The sequence below is a fragment of the Rhyacophila brunnea genome, unplaced genomic scaffold, assembly GCF_057557595.1.
Source record: "Rhyacophila brunnea isolate RB1 unplaced genomic scaffold, BYU_Rbru_1.0 scaffold_8, whole genome shotgun sequence".
NCBI lineage: Eukaryota > Metazoa > Arthropoda > Insecta > Trichoptera > Rhyacophilidae > Rhyacophila > Rhyacophila brunnea.
Window position 1 is genome coordinate 10,586,326 of NW_028233350.1, and position 18,336 is coordinate 10,604,661.

Sequence of the window (18,336 nt, forward strand, 5' to 3'; positions counted from 1 at the left end):
CGACCTTGTCAAATGCTTTGAATTGGTAGGTACCTCCCACAGTCTTACAGCCAGTCAGCTTAGTATGATTAGCTCTGACCCTTTTGATCATACAGATCCTCTTTTTTAAAACTAAGCACCTTACACTATCGAAATTCGTTTCTAGTAATAAGTGCGGTTTTTAGTTGTCAAATGTGATACCTACCTGAACTAAACTAATACTTTGGCAAGTTCATCTGATTATTTGGTCAAGCAAGTCATCTTATCTTGTTAATCTGTTATATGTATTCTCTGTTATTGTTAATTAATCTCTGTGAACTCTAAACAAATACTAAAACCGAAAGTGTTTCTGTTTTATAAAATAAAAAACATACGGTACAAGTCGGTTATGGGGAAAGCGACGCGAAGCCCGCGGCAAACACATTTTGAAGATAGCCGATATACTGGATTATTTGTTAGGTTGGGGTAGTTTAGGTTAGGTTAGGTTTTCATTCTTGAATTCATGAATTTTGCCAAAATAGACTATGATAATTAGGGCGGTTCCCGCCTGGCTTCCCCTTAACCGGCTTGTACCAAACATACTATATTTTCTAATTCAAATAAGGAAACTATGTCTATTATCAGATACTCTTTGTGAATATAAAGAATGGTATAGTTTTCTTTTTTTGAAATATGTTTGCTTAATATTTAAATAACAGCACTGAAAGTTGCCAAGTGAAAAAATCAAACAGCAATTAGTATCAAATCGATAATATAATTTTTGCTGTACTCTTATATCAGATAAGGAAAATAAACTACTCAGCTGGACGGAATACAAAACCAATACCGCGATACATCACGAGCTGTGCATGATCGAGAGGCTATCATCTATGTAGGAACATATTGTGAGATTCTTTGGACACACTGTAAATCATTGTGCAAAAATCCTCGAAAGGTTCATTATTTAAGGCAGTCTGCCTGGTAAAAAGAGCAACGGGCGAATGAATAGGTAAACTAAGTGAATGAACTTATTGGAAACCGATAATCGAACATAAGGCTTACAGAGGATAAGAAAAGTTGTAGAAAACTGATCCAAAATGGTGCAGCGGGTACATATTCCAGAATAATAATGATCTTCTGTTGACGACATATCGAGATATTGATTACCCGATATTAGGAAGACTACAGAATCCGCTATTTTGATACTTCAATACATACTATACTGAAAGTTTCTCAACAATATTTAGGTACATTGTATATAGAATTTGTATTATGTAAATGTAACATTCAACAATAAAATAAGCAATAAAACCTTGTGTAACTACCTAAATACTTACCGTTTCTGAAAATATCCCTGGAAACCGAGAGAATAAACTGATTTCACTCGTTTTGTTTATTAATGACATGTATTAGGGACAGACGATCGCAATATCTACTAACAAGTGCAAGTTCACCAATAGATGTAATCCTTCAATGACTACAGTAGTAACTATTAGTTCACGGAACGCATCATAGTCAAAACCCCTTTAGGCAGTGGCGCACTCAGGATTTATTATTGGGGGGAGCCCAAGAAGGAGAATGTAAATTAATCCCACAGGCTCTTATATTATTTTTACATATTTTCACAAAACACAGCGGCATATTTGTACAGTTTCTTCTAGTTTTATTAAATTGCGACTGGCGGATTGGAAGTGACTAACAGCGACCATGCTAGACATGTGCGCTTAGTATGCTAAAATATTACTCAAATAATATTGGCTGTGCTATCCGCTTGGTCTAGCCTTTAGAGAGCTACAATATTTATGCCGAATTCTACTAAAAAAAATGTTCTTTTCATTTACACCACCACCGACTGTAGTGAGTGTAGTCAGTCGTTCTTTTTGCCGAATGTTTATTGTCGATTTTTGGTTTTTTTTATATTGAGGTTTCAAAATATGAATTGAAAATGGACAAATAAAAGTATTATTGCATTTAACTTATACACAAACCTACTCAACACCACACAGCCTAATTTCTCGTTTATCGGTCTTTTGGCTATTGCCATATATATATATATATATATTTATCGGTGATTTTCGAGTATCGACACATAATAATCAGAAAATATATTGCACAATTATATAATTTAAAATGTTCATGGCCATGAAGTATAATAGCAGGCGACTTTTTTTTACTATTAAAGCTAATGTATGATGTGTGTTTATCTCATTTATCTGGTCAACCCAACACGCCGAGCCTCCCACAGCCGGGCTCCCAGGCTAGAGCCCTATCAGCCCTCCCTAGCCATGACTTACACCACTCCAGAATTCGGGTAGACACCGAGAATTTTCAGACAGTTCCATTAGGGATTGGGTTTCTGGCCTTCGAAATTTTTGTGGTGCTGGAGAATTACAAATCATTTTTTTGCAGTGTTTTTATTTGTCTAAGCCCAATGTAGGTATAGTTTGTTGGCTTTCAATTTCAATGTTTAAAATCATTCTGATAATTTTCATGTTTGGGGGCTGCCAGGGCCCCTTGGCCCACCCCCTGGCCGCGCCACTGCTTTTAGGTATCCGATATTTCCATTATTTATTTTTCTTACTATTGGTTATCTTAAAATTTATTTTGATAGTGAAAATATCTATTTATCGACTATCTGCATGAATTACATTTTCCTTAGATATAGCTGCAAATATATACCTACTGTGGAAGTAATTTAAAATTGAATTCGATGTTATCAATTTGAAACTATAGAAGTTATCGTGAAATATTTTTTTACATAACAGTATAAACTCGTAAGCAAAGCAAACACATACGTATTGATTTATACACGGGTTCGGATTGCTGTTAGCTATTTTTAGCTTGACCGGTGAAGTTTTTTTTACTAAAAACTTCTTAATAATTAGGTATGTAGGTGGGTTAACCATTCCCTTGAATAGATACGATACGGGTTTGCCTTATATCAGAGTTAATAAAGAACTAAACTACAACAGAACTGACAATACTTTCTATTTCGGTAAAAATTTTCAAGACTTAGGTATGACACAATCAATTTTCAAAATCACGTTCAGCACAAATACACAGTTTTTTTAGTCCATACTGAATATAGGTAGGTACACAATATTTGAGAATTTTATTTTTGATTCGTATTATTGAAATTTTAAAACATCAAAAATATACCTACTACAAAAAACATTAGAAAAAAGTTGAACCGAGTTAGATGCAAACTCATATATTATTTTACTGTCTGGATAAGTGCTAAAAATCTTGTTGCTTTTTATTGGCAGAATTGTAAACTCTCCAATAGAAATAATTCGTAGCTTACTGTCCGACAAGAAGATCTAGGCAATGACCGGAAGTCGCTAGTGCGGTTAAAAGTAGGATGAGCTTGTTAGTTCACAGTTTTAACACGTGGACAACTCGTCGCTAACCGGAAGGCGCTATAATAGAAGTGCGGTTAAAATGGGAGGAGCTTGTTAGTTTACAGTTTTAACATGTAGCCAAGAAGATCTTATTTGACAGTAGTTGATAAGATCACTCACTCGGATAGTAAAAGATGTGAGTTAGATCCCACTTGATTAAAAAAAATAATTTAGGATTTTTAAGATTTTTCAAAATTCCACATTTCATTCAATTAAATTAGTGAAAAATACAAACTACGTCAAAGATAACATGAAACCTGTTAAGGGGGGACATGCTCAGCGTAGGTTAAAATGAAGTTTTTGTTCTATTTTCAACGCATGATCCTGGACATACTTTAAACGTTGTAGATAATCTATTTATATAGTTTTGAAGCCTTATTATCATTTATATTTATTTTAAACATTTGATGACTGCATAAAGTATTTTTATTACATAAAATAGTATTCTTTTAAACCTGAACCACGCTGAGCACGTCCGCCCTTAAGAAAAAATAAAAATAAATATCATCATGAAAATAGTGATAATATATACACATACATTTAATAATAACGTAGGTACCATTCAGTGCACTGTCTATCTGTCAAGTAAATGGAATAATTATGTCGATATCTGAAACAGCTTGCTTACACATAATTATTTATTGTCCTTAAGTAGACAGGTTAGTTATGTATTCCGGGAAAACTAATTTATTGATGATTCCAATCTCTTAGATAACCAGGGACATGGTGAGTTCGTTTCCTGTAATGGTAATTCCATGCAGTTAAGAAGGGTGTGGTCTACGGTTTTTCGAATGGCTATATTATTTAAGAGACTGGAATCAAATCACATATATTATCGATAAAACGAACTGCTATAAACTGAAAGGAGGCTAATGTATCTGTTGTATTCTTTGGTTCGGCGGAGGATAGGTATTTTAGATGAAATACGGTAGTAGTAATTGTTATTCGTGATGATGGAGGAGGCGAGATTTTATTTACTGTTTCAAATAACTACAATGGTACATCATCGTCATCATAAGCCTGAATCTATCCACTGCTGGATGAAGGCCTCTTCAAGCTGCTTCCACTTATCTCGGTCCTGTGCATTGCGTTGCCATGTACTTCCGCAGAGCTTTATCATTTCTTCGATCCAGCTGCCTCTAGGTCTACCTTGCGAACGTTTTGTACTTCTTGGATACCACTGGACGACAATGAATTTAAGTAAACTGGACCCTAAGTAAAAGAGAGATCCAGAAACTTAGAGTAGCACAACGTGGTATGGAAAGGTGCATGCTGGGCATAACGCGAAAGGACAAAAAGAGGAATGATTAGATAAGAAAGCAGACAAGGGTTTGCGATGTAATAGAGTTTATTAAAAGCCTTAAATGGAGATGGGCTGGACACATAGCTCGAAGAAGAGACAATGGTACAATCGACGCAATATAATAAATGTAACGGTAGTTCGGTGCGATGTGTCTTTGAAGGAAACTTGTAATCGAGTGAGATGTCTAATCGATTCTGACCCGCTATTTATTGACCAGCGCACTATGAAATAATATGTTGAAATTATTATGAAATCATATTAATTCGTAATGTTATGAAATTGCAGATCCGCTATCTCATAAAATTAAGAAATCATATTACGAGTATATGTAGGTACGTAAAAAATGAATATTTAATAAATAATATTATAATTATTGACTTATGGGTTTACAGGAATCCGGTGACAACCACATATATACGATTAATAATGAGAAATAATTAATGGTGCTATTTTCGGACCCAATATTTCTGGGTTAGAGTAGTAAAATATTTTACAATAATACCCAGATTATTGTTAAAACCACGAAGATGGAACGTCTCAGATAGTTGGGTTATGTATATAATATATCTACAGCACGGAAGAGTCACGCACGGTGAAACAACTGATATTTAGAAAGGCATATTGGTAGAATGAGTATTTTCCGACAATTATTAAAATCTGGGCGTGCCATGCTCATATTAATGTTTGTATAAGATGCAATTTAATCTATACTTTTAATATTGTTTGGCACCTCTAAAAAAATTAAATCACAAGTATATTTCAAAAATATTGGGTTAGATTTTGATTTGAATTGCCTCATTTTGAAAATGTGTTTTTTTTTTTGTAAATATATATACATATTGTCTGTTCACATCCTGCAAATCCATAAAAAGTATTGGCTAACATTCAACGAATGTAAAATACCTTTTCGATAACACGTATCCTAGGGGATAATATGGATTTTAAAAACTTTACAATCTCAAAGTAATTAATAATATAAAGAGAGTGGACATTGTTCGGCAAAACGAAGCCATGTTTGTACCTTTATATTATTTAACACAAAATAATAAATTTCAGCAACACGTGCTCTCAGTTTTTAAATGAATGTATTCATTCAAACCAATATTTATCGGCGACGCGACAAAAATATTTAATTCAGCCGTGGAAATTTTATCTTACTCCAACGGATATTGCGGATATATAAGCGTGCCGAATGCTTTCTTACTCGCACTTATGGTTCATTTTTCTTCAGAATTTGTTTACAATATTACAAGAAAATATTGCGAGAGTATGGATACGTCATAACAATTCTTTGGCATCATGTTGCAATATTTTTGAAAGACATGCAACATTGTAAAACAATTCGTTTCCTCATCCAAATGGCCAATGAAAGTTTCAGAAAGCTAAGCACATTGAAATTTAACAGTCTGGACTGGATGAAATATTTTCAAACGACTTTTATTGCCACTAAAGCAATTTCATAGATCCCTAAAACTGTTTATATTTCCTGGAAATTATTATCTTTGTTGCTGTATTTTTACTGGTGATATTAATTTTCATTTTTTTATAACACTCATAGAATATTAAAAGATACTCGTACAATAAATCCGAATAACAGCCATTGAAATGAATTGTGAATAGCTTTTCTAAGATAATTAAACTACAGCAAAAAAGTTATCCACAGATTGCTATACATTGTATTATAAAGCCATCTGCATTGTATCTGCCCCAAAATAATTACCTACATTATTGTTTTTTTAATGTTTTCATAAAAACTGTAAATTTGTCAGAAATATACTTAAACCGAATAGATGGCATTTTTCATTGTTTGTACTATCATAAAATATTTATGCAGCCAATTAACACTCAGCTGAATGTTTAGACAGAATAATTAAAAGATAAAAAGAACTTTTTATATACAACGTTTTAAAATTTTCTGTTGAATCATATAAACTTGACTTGACTAGCTTAAACGATCAAAACAAATTGTACTTGATAGAAATAATACTGAAATGTCATATTGATTTCCATAGTAATGCACGTATATATTAATAATTTAGATGCTAGGACCCCAGACCCCTAGCAACCAATAATGGTGTCGAAATAACTTTTCATACAAAACAGAATTAACTAAAAATGAATTCAATTCTACTTAAAGATGGCTAAACGTATTAAAAAAATGCATTGGCATCGTGTACTGATATATTCTAAAAGTTTCAAATATCTAGCTAGTCGGGAAGTTAGTTAAAAATCGATTGCAAGATTTGTACTGGACAAACAAGAATACGAACTAATAAAAACGTTGTAAAATAAGCACAGTTCGCCAAAACGAAACAATATTTTCTTATGACAAGCTTATGAAATCAATTATTATTTTGTTCTATCAATGTGTAGACCTAATTCTAAATTAGTAATAGCAACTGGGAGGGCGATAGCTATGTTCAACTAAATTGCTTCGGTTGTCGAAATTTTTAACGTACGCAAGAATGAGGATTTTTACGGCGCCCTAAAAAAACTTATTAGTTAAATGGTTAGGTCTGCCATTAACCAGATATTTTCTAATTATTAGAATCATACTAAAGATGGTCTACCTGATTTCCAGTCACAAATTGATTTTGAGCGAATTTGGATTGTAGCACAGTTACTGCCGAGAATATCCATATCGACAAATTTTGTTTTTAATGTACCTACTGTCCCAAAATAGTTCAATTAGATTAGACTATACCTATTCTTCTGCCACCATAAAGGAAGATGGAGATTAGTAAAGATGATTATAAAGCTAACCTCTAATGGCTGACATTTTATAAAATTTACCACCTTTACTAGACATTCCAAAACGATTAAATTTAGTAGCATATATACGGCACTTTATGCGGCTTGAACATTTGTGTTCTGGATGCCGCCAGAGACTGCGACGTTTCATAATCTTGTGGGACAACCTCAAGGATTCTGTTACCGTAGCCAACCCTCCCCCATCCTAAACCGGTGCTACAAAAGCAATCTACATACTGCAGATGTGACATGACGGACATCGCAAGATGTGACGTTCAACCGTGAGTTAAGTGATATCGTGTTTTTCCCGTGTTTTGGTGAAATATATTTTTATGTGAATGGTTTTCCGTGAATTATACATATTATAATGGACGTCAGCGCATTGGATTATTATTGTACGAAATTATTAAATTTTTCGAAAATCCTGCGATACTCAACCCCTGAGAATAACTATTGACGTCCCCAGAGTGCCATGGCATACATTTTATCACTCTCAGAGCTGCTAACTTCTTATATAGGTATGTATGTATTATACATTTTTTAAATGTTAAGTTTTAAATTTTGAATGGATACTTTAATCAAGGATGGAAAAGAGATAGCTTAACTTATCAGTCCTTGTGGATATTCTTCATGACAAATTATTCGTAATTTAGACGGATAAGTATCGCACTAAATTTGCTGAATCGCCCAACTTTTTTGAGGGCGTTAAGGTTATCTAATCACTATCAACCGCCTTTCGTCCCTATCGGGATTTTCCAGGGCCGATCAATTCTAAATGGCGATGGAACGACATTTAATTTGTTCCCAGAGAGTGATAAAACAGATTCCCTTTCGTATTTGTAGTAAATGTCCTGCATAGGCGTAGCGGTCGTAAGAGCTGTTCTCTTCTCAAAGAGCAATAAAGTTACTTAAAGTTATTGGAAATAATCATTCCGGATATGATAATATTATACTAAATAATATAAGATGTTTTATAATAATCATAAGAGATTTCATTATATTCAAAATAGTCAGTCATACAAATAAACTTAAAGTGATACTAATATGTGGTCCAATATATTATCATTTTTTTATGTGACCCGATGTCATAAACTGAGCTCTCATCTTTTTCTGGGGATAAAACATTATACTGGATGCAATAATAATTAACTTAAGCGCCGGCTAGACGCTCGTGCTTTAACAAAAGCTTACCTGCGCAAACCGGTTTGTATTAGGAAGCCCGTGTGTATGGATGGGAAAACTGTAGCTCGCGCAAACCGAAAAGCGCTGTAACAGTCGTTTGGACAGACTATACCGCGCAGGCAAGTCGCTGCCATCTAGCCGCCGCTTTATTGGATGGGGAAGACGCCAGATTGCATACGCACACCTACAAATTGGTCATTCCTATACTGGCTCACCGGTCACCACATCCAAATATATATACGTTTCGAGAGGTTACGCGTGACTGTCGCTAGGTAGATGTGCGCGGTCTTCATATTCAACATCGGATCATCTATGCGGCAGACGGGCGAGTTTAGATATGAGATCGGCCTAAGTATGACGAAAGGCGGTCAAAGATACTGAAAAATATTATATAGTTAATATAATATAGATAATATAGTGTGGAGTACTTGTTGCCAAACGCTAAATAAAAAATTCCCGTTTAACACACTGATAAATTCCCTTGACCATCAGCCACGCCACCATGCAAAAAACACACGTAATACGTAACAATCGTTATACGGTTTCATTGTAAAACGCATTTAAAATTTTGAAAGTTAAAAAATTTCTCGTCATAATCAAGTCTTAACAATCTATCTATCATTGCAAGACTTACACTGGTTTGAGACTCTCATCCCTTTCAACCACAGAACAGAAGATAATAAATAGAATACTGATAGGCTATATTCAATACGCCGCACGTTGAAGCAGGGTTTTTGAATGTGTGAGTGTCCCACGAAAATGAAGCACGCATTATGCACGTGCAATAGTGTGTGTAATACACCAACATTAAATGAGCGTAAATGCATAAACCGAGAGCAGATTTCAGTATTCGACGTACAACGTATTCTTAACACGTGTGTAAGTTTAACCCGGATTCTTCCTTACTCGAGACAGTTACCTGCTCCTGCTATCGCCTTACCCGTTGGGTATTTCAGTTCCCATTATTTCTGAGTTCCCTGCTTTCAACCTATATAATTAATTTATTAACATGGCCTCCAGGCCAGGATCTTTGGCAGGCCCCCTACCTATCACTAAAGTTAAAGGCAGTGTGACGATGTATAGTAACCTTTTCCAAATGGTGTTCAAGGTAAAATGAATGGTATTCGGTGTATCGACACACAATAATCAAAAAATTCATTGCACAACTACCTACATATTTTAAGACCTTAACATATCTGAAGTAAAATAGCGCCGCAGGCGACTTTTTAAGGTTATTAAAAATTTGTGATGTGTAATGTATCTCATTTATCAGGTCGATCCGCCATGCGGGGCCTTCCTGAGCCCGGGGCTCCAGGCTAGAGCCCTGTCAGCCCCCGCCTTGTGGGGGCGATGATTATGACATTCCTAGAGAATTATCTCGACATGCGATACAGTCTCATAAGACTAATATATTATGTACCTATTATCTTTTTTTAAAAAACATTGTTATGTTTAATACAAGAAATCAATGGGTATATTTTCCCCATTTTAAAAAAGCATTGCCCCATAGAATATTAAATTTATACTCTTTTTCAGCGTCACGTAAAATAAAATTGAACCCGATATAACGGCTACGTGCCTTCACTGTTTCAAATGAACGGCTTGGCTTTGGTTTGCCCCAATCTTTTTTATTCCACAAACCTGCTGTGAAAAGTGATGTATCGAATTGTTATCTGCTGTCTAGATATACTTACCTACGTTTTGTATGATATCTGTTTTGCATTCCAGAATCTCACCAATCGATATGTGGTATCATAAAGAGTAAAGACAACATATGGTGCAGCGACAGAAACTTACTAAATTATTTGATTTTTTGAAAAATATTTTTTAATTACATTAGGTACGAGCATTTAGAATAATAAAAAAGTATCACATTAGTGCAGATAAATTACTATATTAGATATAGTATTTATAAAAATACAAAGTAATTTAATAAACAAATGTATAATTTAAACTCACTTACTTAGTTTTGACACAATTCTAGCATTAATCTATATATATGACTCGATAAACGAATTTTGTGACTTTATTGTGAGACAAAACTTGATACGTCAAACGTTTCCTGTCAAACTGTCAGTTGGTCAGTTTTTATTGTAAAAGAATACAAGCAAAAATGGCCTAATCTAATAGTTAATGTTTCTAAGTAAAAAAAAATGTAAGGGGGGACATGCTCGTCGAAGGTCAAAATTGAGTTTTTATTGTATTTTCAAACCATGATCCTGGACACTCCTTAAATGTTGTAGATAATCTATTTATATAATTTTGAAGCCTTATTATCCTTTATAGTTATTTTAAACATTTGATGACTGCATAAAGTATTTTTGTTACATAAAATAGTATTCTTTTAAGCCTCTCGCTCTAATGTTTTAGAATATAGTCATATTTCGGTACATAACTGTGCAGTGGTGTTAAGATTTTGTAAGATAAATGTGGTAATTAAGCGTTTCCTCAAATACTATTTAATGTTAATGAAATACTTAATACGATCATACAATAATATAAAGTATGTATGTAACAGAAATATTTTTTTTATGTAATAATTTTAATTTCTATCATGTACTCTAAAACGTGCACGATGGCCGAGGTTCGAATTCCGGGTCTGCTGAAAATTCTCATGTTGTTTTTCAATGTGTATTTAGACCCAGAGAATGGACCTAATAGGTTAAGCAAGTGGCTAACATCAATTTCTTGTAAAAACGAAAATTCGATGATACACCTTACAATCTGTGAATCTTCTTAACATCGAACATTGTAAAATAAAAAACTTGCAATCGATTGTAATATTTTTCTAAAAAAAAAGGTACATACCCACCTAATCTACATAATTAAATAAGGTTGCTATCGGGATTGGTTTTGTCTGCTTATCTTTTAATGATTCGGCAACCAGCTACTTTCATAATGAAATTGTGTGACTATAGTGATATAGGTAGATAATATATGTTTTGCTGTGAACAGTGGATTTCTGCTATTAATAATTGATATTTTTAACAATTTAACATTATAATATTATGGTGGATATATAATATACAATACAGACGACTTGAACAAAATACTTAAAATTGTTATCCATATAATATGCAATAGATAACATAATATCTTGGATCATTTAACTAACTTACTAACACATTGTAATAATACGAGTAGTTCGCGAAAAATTGGCCGAGCCAACAATTATTAACCGCAGAAGATATACTTTATTTCTAGATATTTTAGTTATTGTCTATTTATTGAAAGCCAGAAATAAATAAATTTAGAAAAAAGCCGACATATTTGTTAGGTTAGGTTGTGTTATCATTCTTGAGTTCATAAATTTTGCCGAAATCAGCTTTGAAATGTGCCGCTGTACCCGTCTGGCTTCCAGTAAACAGACTTATACCGATATGTTTGTTATGTTTTATGATTTCTGCAAAATTTAGGAATGGATAAAAAGAAAGATCCAAACTTCTTTCGATCATGCCCGATCCTAATAAGATCATATGGGCCTCCACATAGTGGAGGTTTGTGTTAAACAGATACCAATAGTGTAACTAATTTAATTGGCTATGAACTCTATTTCAAATTACAAAAGCGACACTCATGTCCATATTGTATCCTGGATGATAATAGGGACAATAATACCATTGAACTGAAATGCCGAATTGAGGAAGGCCAAGGTTGTTTGTATAAGGCTGAGGAAAACACTATGTAACCATGACATAATCTTAAGACTTAGAATTAGAATGGTAATATACTATGTCTTTTCAGTCCTGTTTTACTGCCAGTGGTGGCATGGAGCTCAGTATTAAAGTATGGATCAGAATGCTGGAAACCCAGCAAACGGGATTAGAGAAATATGGATATCTTTGAGAGGAGCGCTTTGAGAAGAATATTTGGGGCTATTCAAGAAGATGGCATTTAGAGGTCAAGGTATAATGAGGAGCTGTACATAATTTATGGGAGTGGAAAGATCACGAGGAATATGTAAATGCAAAGATTATACTGGATCGACCACGTGCATAGAATGACGGGGATATACCAGCAAGGCGTGCTATTTACACAACCCCGACGGAGACCTGGACGGTCGAAATTGAGATGGTTGGACTGCGCCACAAGAGATTTAAGAATGCTCGGTTAAAACAACTGGAGAATGTCGGCGCTGGATCTTTCAGGATAGAGAAAGTTTTTGAAGGAGGCCAAGATCCGCCAGGGTTAATGTATTGAGGAGTATAGTTTGTTGTGTTATATCAACTACGCCGCTAATATAAATTTTTTAGATAGGTTGCATTCAATTGTGTAGATATGATATTTTAAGGGTCTTTATGAAGGAATCACGCATGGGCATTTTTGATGGTTTGTATTTTGTATAATGCACAAATATCACTTTAAACTACTAGTGACTATTACGTGGCAAGATATACAAAAGTATATTAGTATATGATGTATAGCTTTATAATGATACGATCTTTTTAATTTTACATTTAAGAACGGACGTGTGTCTCATAAGTATATACTATATATTGAAGTTGACTCATTTCTAAAGTTTCTATCTGGTTTGTCTATGTTCCTTTTTAGAGCATAGACATGTCAGTTATAGAGTTGGATAAAACCTCTACAAATGATGAAGGCGTGTTAGAAACAAGGTTCAGAAAACTTTAAGTTTTCTATATTATGTGGGTGTATAAATGCGTGCTACGTATCAGCTATAAAGAAAACATTATTAATGTTGAGGTAATATCGAGGAAGAAAAAGGTGAGAGAAAAAAACCTGGACCCCTCAGATTATGGTTACTTAAAACCTGACGGCTAAAATTATTAAACATGGAACATGCGTTGCCTACTGATTCTCTGAATACTGGTTGTCCAAATTTGAAAGAAAATTTATTTGTCAAAATAACCGAATCCAAAGGATTCAAACAATTTTACTTTGCTAAAAAATTATGTAATTACAATAATAAAGCTAAAGAAGTAAAATAACAGACTAACAATACATCGCACAGAATGTAGGCTACTGAATTTTATCTATGCTACTGAACGTAAAATGAAAATAATCGGCGCGCGTAAGTAATCGGGGCGAGGCGTGGGCCGCGGGCGGGCTGCGCGTCTATAGTTATTCTACGTCTATTTTTCGTAACGCTTCTGTCGGAGATCACGAGTAAAACATGTTCCATGTTATTAATAATAGTTGAAATACTTTGACCTCTTTATGCGGCATCTCGAGATAATATATCAACTTCTGCATCTTATCATTCAAGGGAAAATTCCCAGTAAGCGAGGCAATTTCTGCAAAAAGATTAAATTCCTGACTCAAGAATCTCATATATTGATTTGGTTCCCTACCAGTACTCCATCGTCTCCATTCCTACTTAGAGCAGCGATGTACAGGAAAAAATAGCTAAAATCATCGCCATCCGATGATACGGTGCAAAAGAAGAAGAAAATGTTCTTATTATGTCATGGTGATTATAAATGCTTTTCAGTATCGCAGTGAGTTAGTGATAGTTTTTATTGTTGGCTTGTAATAATTAATCTATCCGTGGGATCAATTGTCTGGATACGTTTAATATTATTATTCAATATAATAGTAACACATTTCTAATTGTAAATTTGACAGTATAACTTATAACAACACTGGATTATATTTTGTACAGTATTTATTATATACATATAGCACATCATCAATTATTCGCAAATCCAAATGGCTTTAATTTGCATCCTGTCAGTGGATGTCAAATTAACCAGTTGATTAAAATTGCTTTGTATCCGAATTCGATCCATACAAACATCAACAGTATTGAAAGCGCTGGTCTAATTGGCTCTCATTTATTTTCATTAATTACGTAGGTACCTATCGATATAGTACCATATAAGAAAGTGGTTTGTCTTTATTCTGTCAATAGTAGTAGAGCTCTCTTATTATTATTTCAAAAACTTTTGTCCATAGCTACATGAAATACGAAAAAAAACTTCCTAACGATGACCTTTTTACATGACGTCATATTATAACTCAATGAAAATTGATGTTTCATGTCATGGTTGCATTTTAAAATACTTAGAAAAAAAATCGATATTTTTCTAAAACTTTTGTAGGTACCTACCTACATAGATAATTTTCACGTTTCTTCCACCATAATTCATGGACACCCTATAATCTATTAAATAATTTTTCATATTACCAGCCACAGTGGCTTAGTTGGTAAACAGCCCGTTTCCGAAGCCATGAGTGGCTTGTTCAAGCCTGCGATTGGCCAAAATTAGTGTAGTTTTTTTAATGTCTAATTTTTCAGTAGTGAAGTAATCCATTAGGACAGGCCTGAGCAAACTTTTTGGATGAAGGGCCACATTAGGAATATAAAATAAATGGCGGGCCGCAAGTAAAATACTGTTTTTACACATATATACCTACCATTATTTATTTTATTATCATAAAAAGGAGTTTAAACATAAAAAATAAATTATTCTCTAATAGCCAACAATTTAATGGGAAGAATGAAAATGTTTTACATTCTTTTTATATTTTTTTTAATTTCCGGTGTCAATTTTGTAGTTATACAGGATCGCAAAGATTTTTTATTGATTTTTATAATTGAATATGTTTGATCACATATTATATAAGTTGATCCACAAACATACAGCATTTTTTGAGCAGAATCTTTAAGTTGTTCGAATTTGTCCAAAATAAGAATATTGTAAAATTTTCAGATATCTCGACGGTGCAATTCATGTACCTACTTATAATAGAATTTTATTTTTAAAAAGTCGTTAAAATGTAGAAAAAAGTAAACGTTTTTTTCAGAAATACCAATAACGCTCGCGGGCCCCACAGAAATACTTGACGGGATTGTAATATCAAATTAATCAAAATTATTTAAAAAAAAAAAAAAAAAAAAAAAAAACACCAATCCGTTGGTGTAATTTATGGTGGAACCAAATGGTTAATATAAATTATTATTTATAATGATGGTTAATAATTTTACAATGAATATTACGATGAAAGGATAATATGTAATAGTTTTTTAATTACCTCGTGAATCTATCCACACACGTGTAATTACCTAAATACATAATATGTAATGTTGAATCTTAAAGCGTTTCAAAACTATTTATTTCCTAATCATTTTTTGGAGACTAACTGATAATAACTACATCTATTAATTGTTGACTTAAAAATGTATCAAAGAAATCTATTTCATATCCATATAAATTAGTATTAATTACCGTCAAAAAATGTGTTAACGCAAAATTATTGTTGACAAGATAAATTAAAACATACCAAAATTATAAAGATGAATCAGTACAATTAAATAAAAAAAACCGAAACTATTAAAAAAACTGTACCTGCCAGCAAAACATATTTATAACGCAACAGCTGATAAGAAATGCTTACAATTTGCAATTATTTTATTATACTAATATATTTTCCGATTAGTTTATGTACCTAGATACCTACTTTGAAATAATTTATTAAAAAATTATTAAAAAATAACCGAACCTATGTTGTTTATATTGTGTATAATATTTTTTTTTAAGTTGGTATTTTTTTTAAACTATTTTTATTACATGTGTACAGAAAAGTTTACATGTTAATTTATGTAACATCGTTTAAAATGCTTACCTTATAATGCACTTTGCTGTAAAACTTCCACTTGGGTAACTTATGTACACAACATCGAACTTCAAATTATGTAAACCCCAGCGGATTTTAATTACACAAACTTAAAATAAATTAATAATTCAGGCGTAAATTTTTGATGATGCCCCGCGTAGAAGGGAAATTAACAAACATGGAAATTAAAATTGACGATTATGCGATTCGTACGTTGATAAAAAAAAGTGTTTGTGAATTCGAAATGTTTGGAAAATTCAGAAGGAAAACTTGACGGCATGAAAAACTGACGTCCGTCGACGGCGCCAGTCCGCGGTGGACTGAATTTAGCGTCGCGACGTCTTTGCAGTGACGCCTCGCACTGGCAACTGTCACAGGTTTATTTTTTTCACTCTAAATCTAGATTAGCGAAATAATAATTTATTGTTTATCATAAAAATAAAATCTCAATCCAATATATTTGGATGGGTGTTGAGTAGCAAGAAAATAGGAGAGATCAGTGAGCTCCAATGAATAACAATTTAATATTAAATTTTCTTATGATCGGACGTATACTAGATAGAAAATTCAATAATGCCACCTGTTGCTGTTTTCAAACAATTTTTCTAATATTTGATATAAAATTTTACGTCATGAACTTCAAAAATATTTTATTTTCATTAGGTACCTACCTTTAAATGCCCCGTATTCAACTGGTCTCTACTGGCTTAGGCCTTAGAGGTATTGTAGATTTCTATAAACTATATTATATACAATTTAAGATCAACTACTTTTAAAACTAAATCTATTGATATACGATATAGACTTACTAATGCACACCAGTGTTAGGTGTTAATTTTGATTATGCTAAAAATGTAAAAAGTTATACTTAAAATTTACGCCAAATATGGAAAAAATGCTATAAGATTCAGAACGAAAAATGTTCCCGGTACTATTATAGGTTTATCTGAAATACTATATTGTTTACACACATGACAATACTTAGCATACGACAAATAAAGGGACCATCGGATGCGACCATGCTCATATAAATCTAGGTCTGCCCATAAAAAAATATTTATTTCGTAAATTTATAAATACAAAAGATAATGTTGTTGAAAAAACTTTAACTGCATTATAATAAGAAGTCATTTTTATGCAATGCTGCGTTCATAATATGTATTTTGCTGCAGTGTTGTTCTTTACTGCTAACGCATCTGCGGCTGTCCGTATGTAGTATTGTTAGTCCCACTAAGTATAGGAGTAAGTATGAAATTTGTACACTTTTTTGTTAGTCTTGGAATAATTCAATGGTTTATGACATCATTTTCATGTGTCCTCTGAGCATGGTCAAATACCATATTATTATATTCAGTATTACGATTATTATAGTTTATGAAAGAATTAGTTAATACTTTGGAATTAACTGTTTCTTATTGGTAATGTGCAATGTCTCTAAATGTATATAACAGTGGAACCCCGATCTACCGTTCTCGCATAAATCCTTTTCCCGCACGGATCATTCATTTTTGAAAGTCCCGCCAAACACCCATAAGAACAATGTTCGGTAATCCCGCATTAACCGTACCCCGATTTATCGTTTTCCTCGATATATCGTCTAAATATTATGGTCCCGTCACAAATATTATTCAGATTTACCGTTTTTGTTGAATATTTTTCATTTCGCTTTCGTAGAATTGTTTATGATACGCGTCGCTTTGTTTGCACAGGTCGGTCGGCGCTCAGTCTTTCCTCGCATCTCATATCACGAATTTTTATAAGTCGCAACTAAAATGCCCCCCAGAAAAGAAAGAAAACTAGAAATTTAGCTAAGAAATTGAAAATAATTCAAGACGTCGAAAAAAATCTAGATGGAAAACGAGTTGACATACGAGTATTTTATATATCCCGCATTTATCGTTTTTATTAACGGTCCCTTGAAAACCGTAGAATCGGGGTTTCACTGTATTAGTTTCTACCTTTATAATCAATATCGATGTACGGGCCATGTAATAAGAATGGACAGTGCTCAACCGCTGTTGGGAATCCAGATACCAGACAGGAAAGTCAAAGATCGACTGGTAGGCCCAACATTCAGTGGATGGACGGTGTCAACAAATATACTAGAGTGGCTGACGTGGAAATAGGTATAAATAGAGGAAGTTCTTAGAAGAGGCTAGG

At 33.3% G+C, this 18,336-nt stretch overlaps 1 protein-coding gene across 1 annotated transcript in view; it reads right to left on the reverse strand.

The window, feature by feature from the left end:
* Nucleotides 1-16,498, reverse strand: part of rdgC (retinal degeneration C) — a 350,015-nt gene extending 333,517 nt beyond the window's left edge. Inside the window, exon 1 of the mRNA XM_085959019.1 lies at nt 16,186-16,498. The gene's annotated coding sequence lies outside the window, so the exon portion shown is untranslated. The remainder of the gene's footprint in view (nt 1-16,185) is intronic.
* Nucleotides 16,499-18,336: the final 1,838 nt, after the last annotated feature.